Source organism: Phocoena sinus, chromosome 9 (assembly GCF_008692025.1).
Source record: "Phocoena sinus isolate mPhoSin1 chromosome 9, mPhoSin1.pri, whole genome shotgun sequence".
NCBI lineage: Eukaryota > Metazoa > Chordata > Mammalia > Artiodactyla > Phocoenidae > Phocoena > Phocoena sinus.
In genome coordinates this window covers 71,758,869-71,771,755 of record NC_045771.1, presented here as the reverse complement: position 1 = coordinate 71,771,755, position 12,887 = coordinate 71,758,869, and the positions used below count along the sequence as shown (strand labels likewise).

At 35.4% G+C, this 12,887-nt stretch overlaps 1 protein-coding gene and 1 long non-coding RNA gene across 32 annotated transcripts in view; one reads left to right on the top strand and one right to left on the bottom strand.

The window, feature by feature from the left end:
• HDAC9 (histone deacetylase 9) overlaps nt 1-12,887 on the bottom strand; it is an 825,073-nt gene that overhangs the window by 561,493 nt on the left and 250,693 nt on the right. The gene's annotated exons all lie outside the window — the stretch shown is intronic.
• The window catches only part of LOC116759054, a 28,681-nt gene continuing 19,235 nt past the window's right edge, over nt 3,442-12,887 (top strand). Inside the window, exon 1 of the long non-coding RNA XR_004351343.1 lies at nt 3,442-3,565. This is a non-coding gene — a long non-coding RNA (uncharacterized LOC116759054). The remainder of the gene's footprint in view (nt 3,566-12,887) is intronic.

Sequence of the window (12,887 nt, the reverse complement as noted above, 5' to 3'; positions counted from 1 at the left end):
TTCTATGTAATTTTTTACTATTATGCCAGAAGATGTTTCATTTTTCAGCTATGCCAGATCAGATGCTCAATTTACTATTCTAGAATTTCAACTTGACACACAAAGCACTCTCTAGGGCTCTTTTTTGAAGGGGTAGAGGAAGGTTGAGTTGGGCTTCTCCTGTTAGTGTTTTCAGGTAAGTAGGTTACTGAGTAGGACTGTGAGGTAATATTCTCTTTTCTGGAAAGATACTACTCTAATAACTTCAGCTACCCAGAACATACTAGAGACTCAAGCATTTGGCCTCTTATGGGCCAAATTACATTTTCTATGGATATGAACTTAACTGAATATATTTCACACAAAAGAAATTCTTCCAAAGGATCTTTTAACACTTGCTTTAGAAGCTAACGTAAAAAGCATGATCATCTGATTTTTTATTCACTAACTATATTATAAATAATAAATTTGGATACCATAATGTGGCCCACTAGAAGGAGACCTGCAGGACAAAGATTTTAAATCACAGCTGCAAATGCCACTTTTCTCTGAAAGAAACAGCCCCCCAAAACCTTATGTGTTATTGAAGGATCTCCACATTTGAAGTATAACATACTTAATATTCATAAAAATAATAATGTATCCTTAATAAAAAGATCATGGAAAAGGAAGAGAAGCTCTTCCTTATTTCACTTAAATTAAAGATTGATTCTTAAAATATATTCTTTGTATATATCTTTATGCTTAGATAACGCAGTATAATGCGCTGAGAAACATTCAATACAAAATTCAAAGGTGCGTGTGCAGTTTAAATATCAGCTGCTGTAAATGGATAATTTTCAATTCATTCATTCATTTACTCATTCCACAAACATTCACTGAGTAATTTTTATTTGTGAGGTATTCTTCTAAGTCTTATGTTTTCTTACTTGAATTTCCATGTCAATTAATTCAGGGATTCTATTTTTATCTTATAGATATTTTCTTCAAATGTCAATGAATGTGTTCAGAGATGGAACCGATTTTGTTCTCCAAAATTATAATGAATTTTTATCTCATCCACAAAATAGAAGACTGATTAACATCATTCTATTAACCGGCTACAAATTTTGGTCTAGAATATCATAGCCTGCAGGGTCCAACATATCTAGAATGCTACCTCACACACCGGGTGCTAATACTTAGTCCTAGATTCCAAATAATACATCTAACACTGTGGCTTTAGAAATCTTTGCAAACTGGCTTTCACCAACTACACAAGTAGCTAAATAAATTTTCATTCTCAGAGTACTGAATATTTGTGAATGACTGATGTGTTTTTGGCAAAGAAGTGAATACTTCAGTGAGGAACACTATATTCAGCAATGAGATACACTTAACATATGAAAAAAAAATTCCATGCATTACATTTCAAAAGATTGGAATGAGAAAGAAAGAAAAAATACTGTTGTTATCTTGAATGCAACATGTAGCTTTGGCATCATTTAAATATCACCCAGAGTAGGTGTAAAACTCAATAAAATATGACTTTAGAACCAGTAAGCAATGTAATCTCTCTCTCTTTTTAAAGTCTACCTACTATGAACTATAAACTGGGGTTAGAAAAAATTATGAGTAAAACAATTCCTAAGGACTCTGTAGCACTTAGTCCAAAACATTGTTTTTTACTAAGAAAATTATTTTGATTTAAATGAATGTGCAAAAAAGACAGCTGGAAATGATTCCTGATCTTTTTAGCAGCTGATGTGCAGCAATAATAGGTAATATTTATTGAGGTATTTAACAAACTTTCTGCTTATTTATAATAATTTTTGTTATGGTGTTATTTAAACTGAAGTTTCTGCTCTATTTATTAATCCAAAATAAGATCTAATTTTAAAAAGTGAAATGCAATTATAAGTGAGATCTAGAAAATTCAAATGTAGTCACTGGGTGGATATAAAAAGAAAAAAATGAAGACTGATGATAAAACCTTACATTTCTAACAGTAAAATGATAACCTTCATTACTAAAAGAGAAATAATAACTGGTTCTAAGCTACAAAGAGTTTAGTACAGTCATATTTTTCCTTCTCTTCTATTTCTATTAGAAGAATGCCATGACTCTCGCTACCGGAAAATAAAAAATAATTTAAATGCTTTAAACTATCAAATTAAGCGAGATAAATCATAACAATTAATGAATAATTCTTTGTAAACAGGTCTTTGTAAACAGGACCACAACACTTTTGTGAAAAGGTAAGACATTCAAAACTTGTCAGACGCAGCACAAGATTCAGAATAAAAGTTAAAATAAGGTAGAACAGAATGAGTTTCTAAGCCTAAAATATAAAGTATTATAAACTGACAATATCAGACCAACACATTACTGTGGCAATTTGCCTGCTGAATCAAAATTACTTTTGGTATACAAGAAAGTCTGTGGTCTGATCTATTTCACGGAATTAAAAAGGCAAAATCTCTGACATTTTTAGAACTAGTGGAGACCCTAAAAGTAATCTAGGCAACCCCCTCATGGTTTATATATGCCAAGAGCAGTCAACTAAATAACTTACCTTCACACAAAGAATGGCAGACCCTGAGCTAAAACACCCAGAAAGTATATGCTCCTGAGACCAGACACTGGTATTTCTTCATCAGTTATACTATTCCTGAAATCTTTTAGTACCTTTACTAGGTTCATAAAAATATGAATGAACAGGCCTTCCCTGGTGGCGCAGTGGTTGAGAGTCCGCCTGCCTATGCAGGGGACACGGGTTCATGGCCCGGTCTGGGAAGATCCCACATGCCACGGAGTGGCTAGGCCTGTGAGCCATGGCCGCTAAGCCTGCGCGTCCAGAGCGTGTGCTCCGCAACGGGAGAGGCCACAACACTGAGAGGCCCGCGTACCGCCAAAAAAAAAAAAAATATATGAATGAACAGCTAGACCAGTCTTCCCGATTTCATATCTACTATGTCATGCAATACTTAAATTGTTCCTGCATGCACTGGCACTAGAATTAGATTCAGTATGTTTCTAGTATGCATGGAAAAATAAAAAGATAAAGAACCTTCTGTTCCTTCAGCATGCAAATGGTGCTTTCTGAAGACAAACTATCAGATATTGGTGTAGGACCCTGAAGCGCTTATGAATTTCTGAATTAAGAATATGAAAAATAGGTCATTTTATGGCTATTGCAAAAGACAGTTTGGATGCACTATTCAAGTAGCCCCTGCCTAACCATTCATCCTTCCTCTCCATATTGTTGAAAATGCAGTGGCTATGCTAGCCTTCATTCTGAAAAAAGCCAAATATATATTTTAAATTTGGGCCCTTTGCACTGGTTTCCTTCTGTCTGGAATGCCTTTTCTTAGATCTTTGTATGGTTGGGCTCTTCTAGTTATTCATGCCTCAGCTTAAAAGTCACTTCCTGGGGAGAGTTATGGTTACCAAGACGGTGTCATAAGTCATTCCTGACTCCTCTCCCAGTCAGAAGAAAAAAACTTAACATATATTCAAGAAGACAGCACCGAGAGAATTCTAGAGCACAGGAGTGAGGCCGAAACACCCTCTGCACCTCAGAGACCAAGAGAGACTGCATGAGAAGGTAAGAGAAGCAGCTACATGTTGACCGCATTGCCCTTCCCACAGGCTAGCACAGCAACACACAGAGAAGTCTCCCCTGAGCCTCCTGAGCCTCCAGTGGGAAAAGAGAATGCAGGGAGGACAAAGAGCCTCCCTTAACATTGTGAGTCACTTTGTGGGAGCCCCTACTCTGATCTCACACCATGTCAACTGCAGGGAAATCTATGGGGCTCAATCACCGGGAATCTCAATGTGATGGAGAATGGGGGAGGGGCTTGCACCAACCAGCACAGGAGTCTTGAAAGACTGCGTTCGTTTCTGCAGTGCCAAAGTGTTAATCTCAACCAGCAGCTCTGCTCATCTGCAGAACCAAGTCAGTGGTGCCATCTGACCAGGTATTTGGTGGGGTACAGATCTGCCTCATTCAGGCCCTTAAACAAAGAGATGTACAGGCCCTAGAGCTTGGTTTGCCAACTTACAGGCAAGGTTCTGAGTCACAGCTCCATCAACTGTGAGGAGTGCCTTCCAGCTCCATCTGACCATAAGGGCTGGTAACAACTTCTGGAAGCTCCAGTGGCACTCCAGCTGAGAGGCAGGCAAGCAGAGCTGATCTCCCCTACGGCAAAGGTAGTACTAGGCATGAAGGGTTCCTGTGTGCTAAGCACAGGCAGGGGGATTAATTCATACCAAGGCTGAGGGTAGCTCCTAGCCCATCCCAACTGGAGAAACCATTTGGGAAACTGAAAGTAGCCTGGAGTGTCCCCTCCCACCCACACATAGGCAAGGGGGCTGAGACATACCCGCCCCCCTGCTGTGGAGTCAGTATTCTGGCTCCATCTGACCAGAAGAGCTGGCGAAAACACTTGAAAGCTGTGCAGTTCACTGGCACTCAAACCAAGAGGAAGGTGGACAGAAGTGATAGTTTGCATAGCAAAGCCAGTGGACCTGTTCCACTAGGGAACTTGGGGTGAAGGTCAGCTTGAGTTAAGACAACAAACTGCTTTACAGGTTTTAGAGCTGCTTCTTCCACTGCACCCAGGCAGGAAACCTAATAGCTCCTCCTAGCGCATTCAATAGCCTTACATATGGTGTAGCCCATTCAATAGCCTTACATACAGTAGCACTTGAGCAGAGAGCATGATCTGTGGCAGAGCAAAGCTAGTGGCCTCACCTGAACAGGGAATTCAGTATATACTCAGGCATGATACAGGCCCCAAAGCTGTACAGCCCCTGGACCCTGGCCTGCTGCCCTGCCAGGGCAGGAAAGCTCATTCATAGTCCCATCTGCTACTGAATATAGAACCCAACCTCAAACATTTAGCAAGCCTGATGAGAACCCATGCCACCTTGGAGCCCATCCTACAGACTCACTTGGGTAGGAAACCAACCCAGCAGTCCTATCCAACTGTTCTTAGCCCCCATCCCCAACCTCAGAGCTGAAACAGTTGCCTTGCCCCAAAACAGATCATAATAGCAGGACCCACCTGCCTAAAGACACTACCAGCAGACATACCCAGAATCCAAACTGAGCTGACTGGTGAAAAACTGACTGCCAAAGCAAACTTGTAAAGTCTGGGGGATGAGCCCTATTACTCAAATGTGCAAATCCCAACACAAGGAATCAAGGATTATAAAAACTCAGGTAAATATGATACCACCAAAGGAAACTAAGACAGCTCCAATAACTGAATCTAAAGAAATGGAGATCTATGAACTGTCAGACAATGAAATCAAAATAATTCTCTTAAGGAAGTTTCATGACCTGTAAGAAAGCACAGATAGACAACTAAATGAAATTATGAAAATAATGCATGAACAAAATGAGCAGTTTGATTAAAACAACAAAACCCCCAGAAATCCTAGAGTTGAAAAATACAATCACTGAAGAATTCAATCATTTCAAAAGTAGACTTGACCATTCAGAAGAATCAGTGTCCTGAAAAATAGGACTGGAAATTACCCCGTCAGAAAAACAAAATGAAAAAAAATGAAAAAGAATGAAGAAAGCCTACAGGAATTATGGGACACAATGAAAAGAAACAATATTCACATTATGGGAATTCCAGAAGAAGAGAAAGAGGAAGTGACAGAAAATATATTTAAAGCAATAATGGCTGAAAATTCCTGAACCTGGGGAGAGAAATGGACATCCAGACCCATGAATTCCAAAGGATCCCAAATAGATTGAACCTGAATAGGGCTATACCAAGACACATTATAACTAAATTTTTGAAAGTCTAGGACAAAGAATTTTAAAAGCAGCAGAGAAAAGAGAGAAGTTACATACAAGAAAACCCCTGTAAGACTATCATAAGATTTCTCAACAGTCTTTTCATGCCAGGAGGGAATGGAATGACATATTAAAAATACTGAAAGAAAATAACTCTCAACCAGGAATTCTATACCCAGCAAAGGTGTCCTTCAGAAATGAATAAGGGATAAAGACTTTCTTGAACAAACAAAAGCTGAGGGAGTACATTGCCACCAGACCTTGCTTATAAGAAATGCTTAAGGGAGTTCTTTGAGAAGAAGTAAAAGAATGCTAATCAACATGATACAAAAAAAAAAGTAGAGTAAATTTTACTGGTAATGGTAAATATAGAGTCATAGTTAAATTCTGCAATGTGTTAAAAATGTTGCATAACTCACAACTCTAGTTTAAAAGTTTAAAAAAGAATGTTACAAAAATAACCATAAACAATAATCTGTCTTCAGACAATTAAAAAACATGTAAATTATAAGAGAAATAACCTAAAATGTGAGGGAGAGAAGAAGTAAAAGTATATGAATTCTATTAAGGTTACGTTTTTGTAAGTTTAAAATTAGTTGTTATAAGTTTAAGATGTTTAATGTAAGCCTCATGGTAACCACAAGGGAAAATACTGTAGTAACTACACAAAAGAACAGGATAAAAAACCTAAAGCACACTGATACCAAAAGACATCAAAACACAAAAAAAGACACAAGGATAAGAAACAAGGAACAACAGATCTACAAAACAACCAGAAAACAGTAGTCTTTACCATCAATAATAAAATGGAAACAGTAGTCTTTACCCATCAATAATTACTTTAAAAGTAAACAGATTACATTCTTCAATCAAAAGAAAGTGGCTGAATGGATAAAAACACAGGATCCAACAATATGCTGCCTACAAGAGATTCAATTTAGCTTTGAAAGCACACATAGACTGAGTGTGAAGAGATGCAAGACATTTCAATCAAATAGTAACCAAAAAAACCTCAGAGGCAGCTATACTCATATCAGACAAAAAAACTTCAAACTACAAATGATAAAAAGAGAAAAAGAAGGTCATTATATAATGATAAAGGAGTCAATACATCAAGAAGACAAACTGATTGTAAATATTTATTTGCCCAACATCTGAGCACCTAAAAATATAAAGCAAAAACTAACAGAGCTAAAAGGAGAAATAAACAACAAGACAATAATAGTTGGAGACTTTAATACTCCACTCTAAACAATGGAAAGATCATTCAGACAGACAATCAGTAAGAAAACAGTGGATTTGAACAGCATTATAGATCAAATGAACCTAACAGACATATGCAGCACAGTCTATCCAAGAAAAGCAGAATACACATACTTCTCAAGTACACATGGAACATTTTCTAGGATAGATAATATGTTAGCCCACAAAACAAGTCTTAGCAAATTCAGGAAGACTGAAATCACAACAAATATCTTCTCTGAGCATAATAGCATCAAACTAGAAATAATAAAAAGAGGATAACTGGAAAATCCATGAACACATGGAAATTAAACAACACTCTGCTGAAAAACCACTGGATCAAAGAAGAAATTGAAGAGTACGCTAAAAAGTTTCTCAAGACACATGAAAATGGAAACACAACATATCAGAATTTATGAGATGCAGCAAAAGCACTTCTACGAGGGAAAGGCATAACAATAAAAGCCTACATTAAGAAGCAAGAAAGATCCCAAATAAATAACCTAACTACATGCCTTAAGGAACTAGAAAAAAAGAATAAACTGAGCCCAATGTTAAAAGAAGAAAGGAAATTATAAACATCGGAACAGACATAAATGAAATAGAGAACAGAAAAACAATAGAAAAGATTAACCAAACTAAGAGTTGGTTCTTTGAAAAGTTAAACAAAATTGCAAACCCTTGGCTGGACTAAGCAAGGAAAAAAAAGAAAAGACCTAAATCAATAATATTATAAATGAAAAAGAAAACATTACAATTGATATCACAGAACTTCAAAGAAGAATAAGAGCCTACAATGAACAATGATATGCAAACAAACTGTACAACCTAGAAGAAATGGAAATAGTTTTAGAAACACACAACTCATCAAGACCAAATCAGGAAGAAATAGAAAATCTGACTAATTTAAATAGACTAATTACTAGTAAGGAGATTTAATCAGTAACAAAAAACCTCCTAAGGAAGAAAAGTGCAGGACCAAATGGCTTAACTGGCTAATTTCACCAAACATTTAAAGAAGAATTAACACCAATCCTTCTCAAACTCTTCCAAAAAAAATCAAAGAGGATTTTTTGGGAGGGAACATTTTGAAACTCATTTTAAGAGGCCAGCATTATCCTGATACCAAAACCAGAAAAGTACACTACCAAAAATGCAAACTATAGGCTCATATTCCCAATGAATATAGATGCAGATATTCTCAATAAAATATCAGCAAACTGAATTCAACAGCACATTAAGAGGATCATTCACCATGATTAAATGGGTTCTATCCCTGGGATGCAAAAATAGGGCAACATATGCAATGAATCACATTGATTGAACAGAGGAAGAATCATGATCATCTCAACAGATGCAAAAATCATGCAACAAAATCCAACATCCATTTGGATGATAAAAGCACTTAACAACTCAGGCACAGAAGGAACATATCCCAACATAATAAAGGCCATATATGACAAATCTATGGGTAACATCATACTCAAGTGATGAAAGGTTGAACCTTTTTCCTCTAAGATCAGGAACAAGAAAAGGGTGCCCACTCTCATAGCTTCTATTCAACACAGTACTGGAAGTCCTACTAAAACACTGAGGCAAGAAAAAGAAATAAAAGGTATAAGAATTGAAAAGAAAGAAGTAAAATTTATCTCTGTTTGCAGATGAAATGATTTTATGTATAGGAAATCTTAAACTCAACAACAAAAAAACTGTTAGATCACTGAATTCAGTAAAGTCGCAGGATACAAAATAAATGCACAAAAATCACTATCATTTCTATACATTAACAAAAATTTTTGTTAAAGAATATAAAGAAATTGATCCATTTATAATAGCATCAAAGACAATAAAATACTTAGGAATAAATTTAACTAAGGAGGTAAAAGATGATTGTGCTGAAACTACAAGACATTGATGAAAGAAACTGTAAAAGACACAAATTAATGGAAAGGTATCCCATATTTATGGACTCAAATTAATATTTTTAAAATGTCAATACTACTGAAAGCTATCTACAGATTCAATGCAATCTTTATCAAGATTCCAATGGCATTATTTTTACAGAAGTAGAAAAAAGTCAAAATTTATGTGGAACCACAAAAGACCCTAAATAGGCAAGGAAATCCTGAGAGAGAGCAAAGCAGGAGGTATCACACTTCCTGATTTCAAGCTATAATCTAAGACTACTAATAGTATGGTACTGGCATTAACAAAAATGACAAGCCAATGGAACAGAGTCTGGAGGCCAGAAATAAACCCAAGCATACACAGTCAACTAATATTTGACAAGGGAGCAAAGAATACTTGATGAAGAAAAGTCTCTCCATGGTGCTGGGATAATTGGATATTCACATGTAAAAGAATGAAACTGTACCCATATCTTATACCTTTCACAAAAATTAACTTGAAAGGGATTAAAGACTTAAATGTAAGACTTGAATCCATGAAACTCCTAGAAGAAAACATAGGAACAAAGTTCCTTGACATGGGTTTTGGTAATAATTTTTTTTGGATATGACACCTAAAGCATAAGCAACAAAATAAAAAATAAACAAGTTGGACTACATCAAACTATAAAGCTTCTGCACAATGAAAGTAACCATCATCAAAGTGAAAAGACAACCTGTGATAGGAGAAAAACTATTTGCAAACTATACATCTGATAAGGGGTTAATATCCAAAACATAAAGAACTCAAACAACTCAACAGCAAAAAAACAAATAACAATTAAAAATGGGCAAGGGACATAAACAGACATTCCTCCAAAAGAGATATTTGAAAGCACAAAAGGTACATGAAGAGACATCCCACAACACCAGTCATTAGGAACTGCAAGTTAAAACCACCATAGAATATCACCTCACACTTGTTAGGATGGTTATTATCAAAAAGACAAGCAATAACAAATGCCAGCGAGGATATGGAGAAAAGCAAACCCTCCTGCACTGTTGTTGGTGGGATTGTAAATTGTGGACTACAGTGCAGAAGATCCTCAAAAAATTAAAAATAGAACAACCACATGTCCAGCAATCCCACTTCTGGGAATACACTCAAAGATAACAAAAACACTACCTCAAAAATATATCTGCACCCTCATGTTCAGAACAGCATTATTTACAATGGCCAAGACATGGAAACAACCTAAGTGTCCACAGACAATGAATGGACAAAAAACTTGCACATACATACATTGGGGTGGCGAAAAAGTTCATTTGGGTTTTTCTGTAAGATGTTACAGAAAAACACGAACAAACCTTTTGCCGAGCCCAATTCAATGGACTATTATTCAGCCATAAGAAATGAGGAAATCCTACCATTTGCAACAACACAGATGGACCCTGAAGGCATTCTGCTAAGTGAACAAGTCAGACAGAGAAAGACAAATAATGTATGATCTCACTTTTATATGTGGCATTTTAAAAAACTCATAGAAAAAGAGATCAGACCTGTGGTTACCAGAGATGGTGGTGGCACGGGTTGTGGGGGAAGTGTTCTGGAGGAAGAGGGGGAATTGCAGGAAGGTGGTCAAAAGGTACAAACTTCAGTTATAAGATAAGTAAGTACTAGGGATGTGATGTACGATGTGATGGCTTCAGCTATCACTGCTGTGTGACACACACGAAAGTTGTTAAGAGAGTAGATCGTTAAGAGTTCTCATCACAAGGAGAAAAAATTGTTTTCCTTTATTCTTTCCTTTTTTCTTTTTTTGTATCTATATGAGAAGGTGAATGTTAGCTGAACCTATTGTGGTAATCATGTCACAACAGATGTAAATCAAACCATCCTGCTATATGCCTTAAACTTATACAGTGATGTATGTCAATTATTTCTCAGTAACACTAGGAAAAAAATCACTTCCTCATGGGTCTTCTTAGGCACTACTCAGCAGCTGCTGTATGATGAGGCCTCAGGACAGTGCTGCTATCTACGTTTTTTACTTGACTGCATTATTATCCCTCTATTTTACTCAATGGTACTCTTAATCTGAACTTTTTATTTAATTTAATCTTAAATTATCTTTTGAAACTTGGGGAGCTATATAAACACTGAGTACTTCTCTCACCTAATTTAGTTAAATTAACTAAACTTCTTCCCATATCTTCATAAAATTACTTCTCATCTCTCCATAAAATGCAAGACCCTACACACATTACACAATACATTGGCTTTACAGAAGTTGTAACCTGTCCAACAGGACAGGATGACAATGGTATTATAAAAATAGAGTATTGAATATAACATCATTTGACTGTAATTTTACAAGTTAAATATATTAATTGTTCCCAAAACATTTAATTAATAGTCTGTCCTCTGACATTGATCTGTGATACAAACTCTGCCTGCCATACACCAAGATATTAAAAATAATTCTGTATTCTTGTCCTTTGATCTATGCAACTGTGTCCCTGCCCAAACCAAACAATCATAATTAATATAACTTTGTATAACTTGGTAGCTACCCTTCTTCTCCTAATCTGTTGTTTTACTAAATTGCCACACTTACTCTTACATTAGCATTTTAGAATTTAGTATGCCATGTTCTCTGACAGACCCTGTTAGGATTTTATCTGAATTTGTACTAACATACAAAAAACAGAAGAAATTGATATCAGGCTATCTGAAGCATGGAACTGAATGGCTGCTGGAAATGGAAAAGAAGTGAGAATTACAGACTATATAATAACACATAGGTTACTTACTATATAATCATATTAAGTACATTTGACTTTTGAATTATGAATGGTCTTTTTTTTTTAAGTTAGCTGTTTTAAAAACAAAGAGATTTATAGATGAATTTTGGAATAACTAATTTTTAAAAGTAGTCTTCCTATTCATGGTCATGGAATAATTCAATTTTCTTCTAGTTTTCTTATATGCCTTCAATAATTTTATCAATTTCTCCATAAAAATTTCAGTTGGTATTTATAAATGCTATCATTTTTATTACATTTTGTGCTTGGTTATTTCTGGCATAAAACAATCTTTTCAATTTTTTATGTTGTATTGAACTTGTACTGAGCAATCTAAACTGAGCTCTTTATTAGTTCAATTAGTTTCTTTCCCTTTAAAAATCTTATATCTCTTGTTGAATGTTTATGTTTTAGAACATTGACTAGGACCTCCAAAGACAAAGTTCTTGACATAAAAGAGAATGTGTTTTAATTTTACCATTAAATATAAAGTTTCAGATAGGGTTTTGATTTATAACATTTACTTTTTTCTTCTATTCTTAGTTTAATACAGTTTCTATTCTGGAAAGGTACTGCATTTTATCAAATGTTTTTCTGCATCTAATGAAATGATCATATTGGTTTTTCCTTTAGTCTGTTAACAGATGACATTCACTGATAGACTTTTTCCCTTTAAGCATTCTGGTGAAATTATTTCTCCATAAAAGAAAATCCAAATGGCTAATAACATATGAGACCCGTTCAGCTCCACTAGTAATCAGTGAAATTCACATAAAAAAGTAATGTTGTGCCATTTTTCATCTCTCAATTTGGTAAAAATATCTAAAATCTGACAATATTCAGTGATGGCAGGGATGTGGGAAAAATGGTTCTCACATATACGATTGGTGAAGCATAAAAATAATCTCTACCCCATTTTGGTTCAGTGCCCAAGGAACATGACTGGGCAGTAGATAATGAAATAGAAAGATGTTCTCTTCCCTTGTCTACAAAGCAATTTAATATATTTTCTAGTCATCTAAAAATGAACTCATAAGGTTTTCTAAAGTTATATCCATATTCAGGTTTAGCACTATCTGCTGGAAAAAAAATTTTTTTTAAAAGAATCATTACTCTTTCCAGGATAATGATGTAGAGGTAATTTCCATTTAATTATTGGGATAATGAATAGTGAGAGTTGA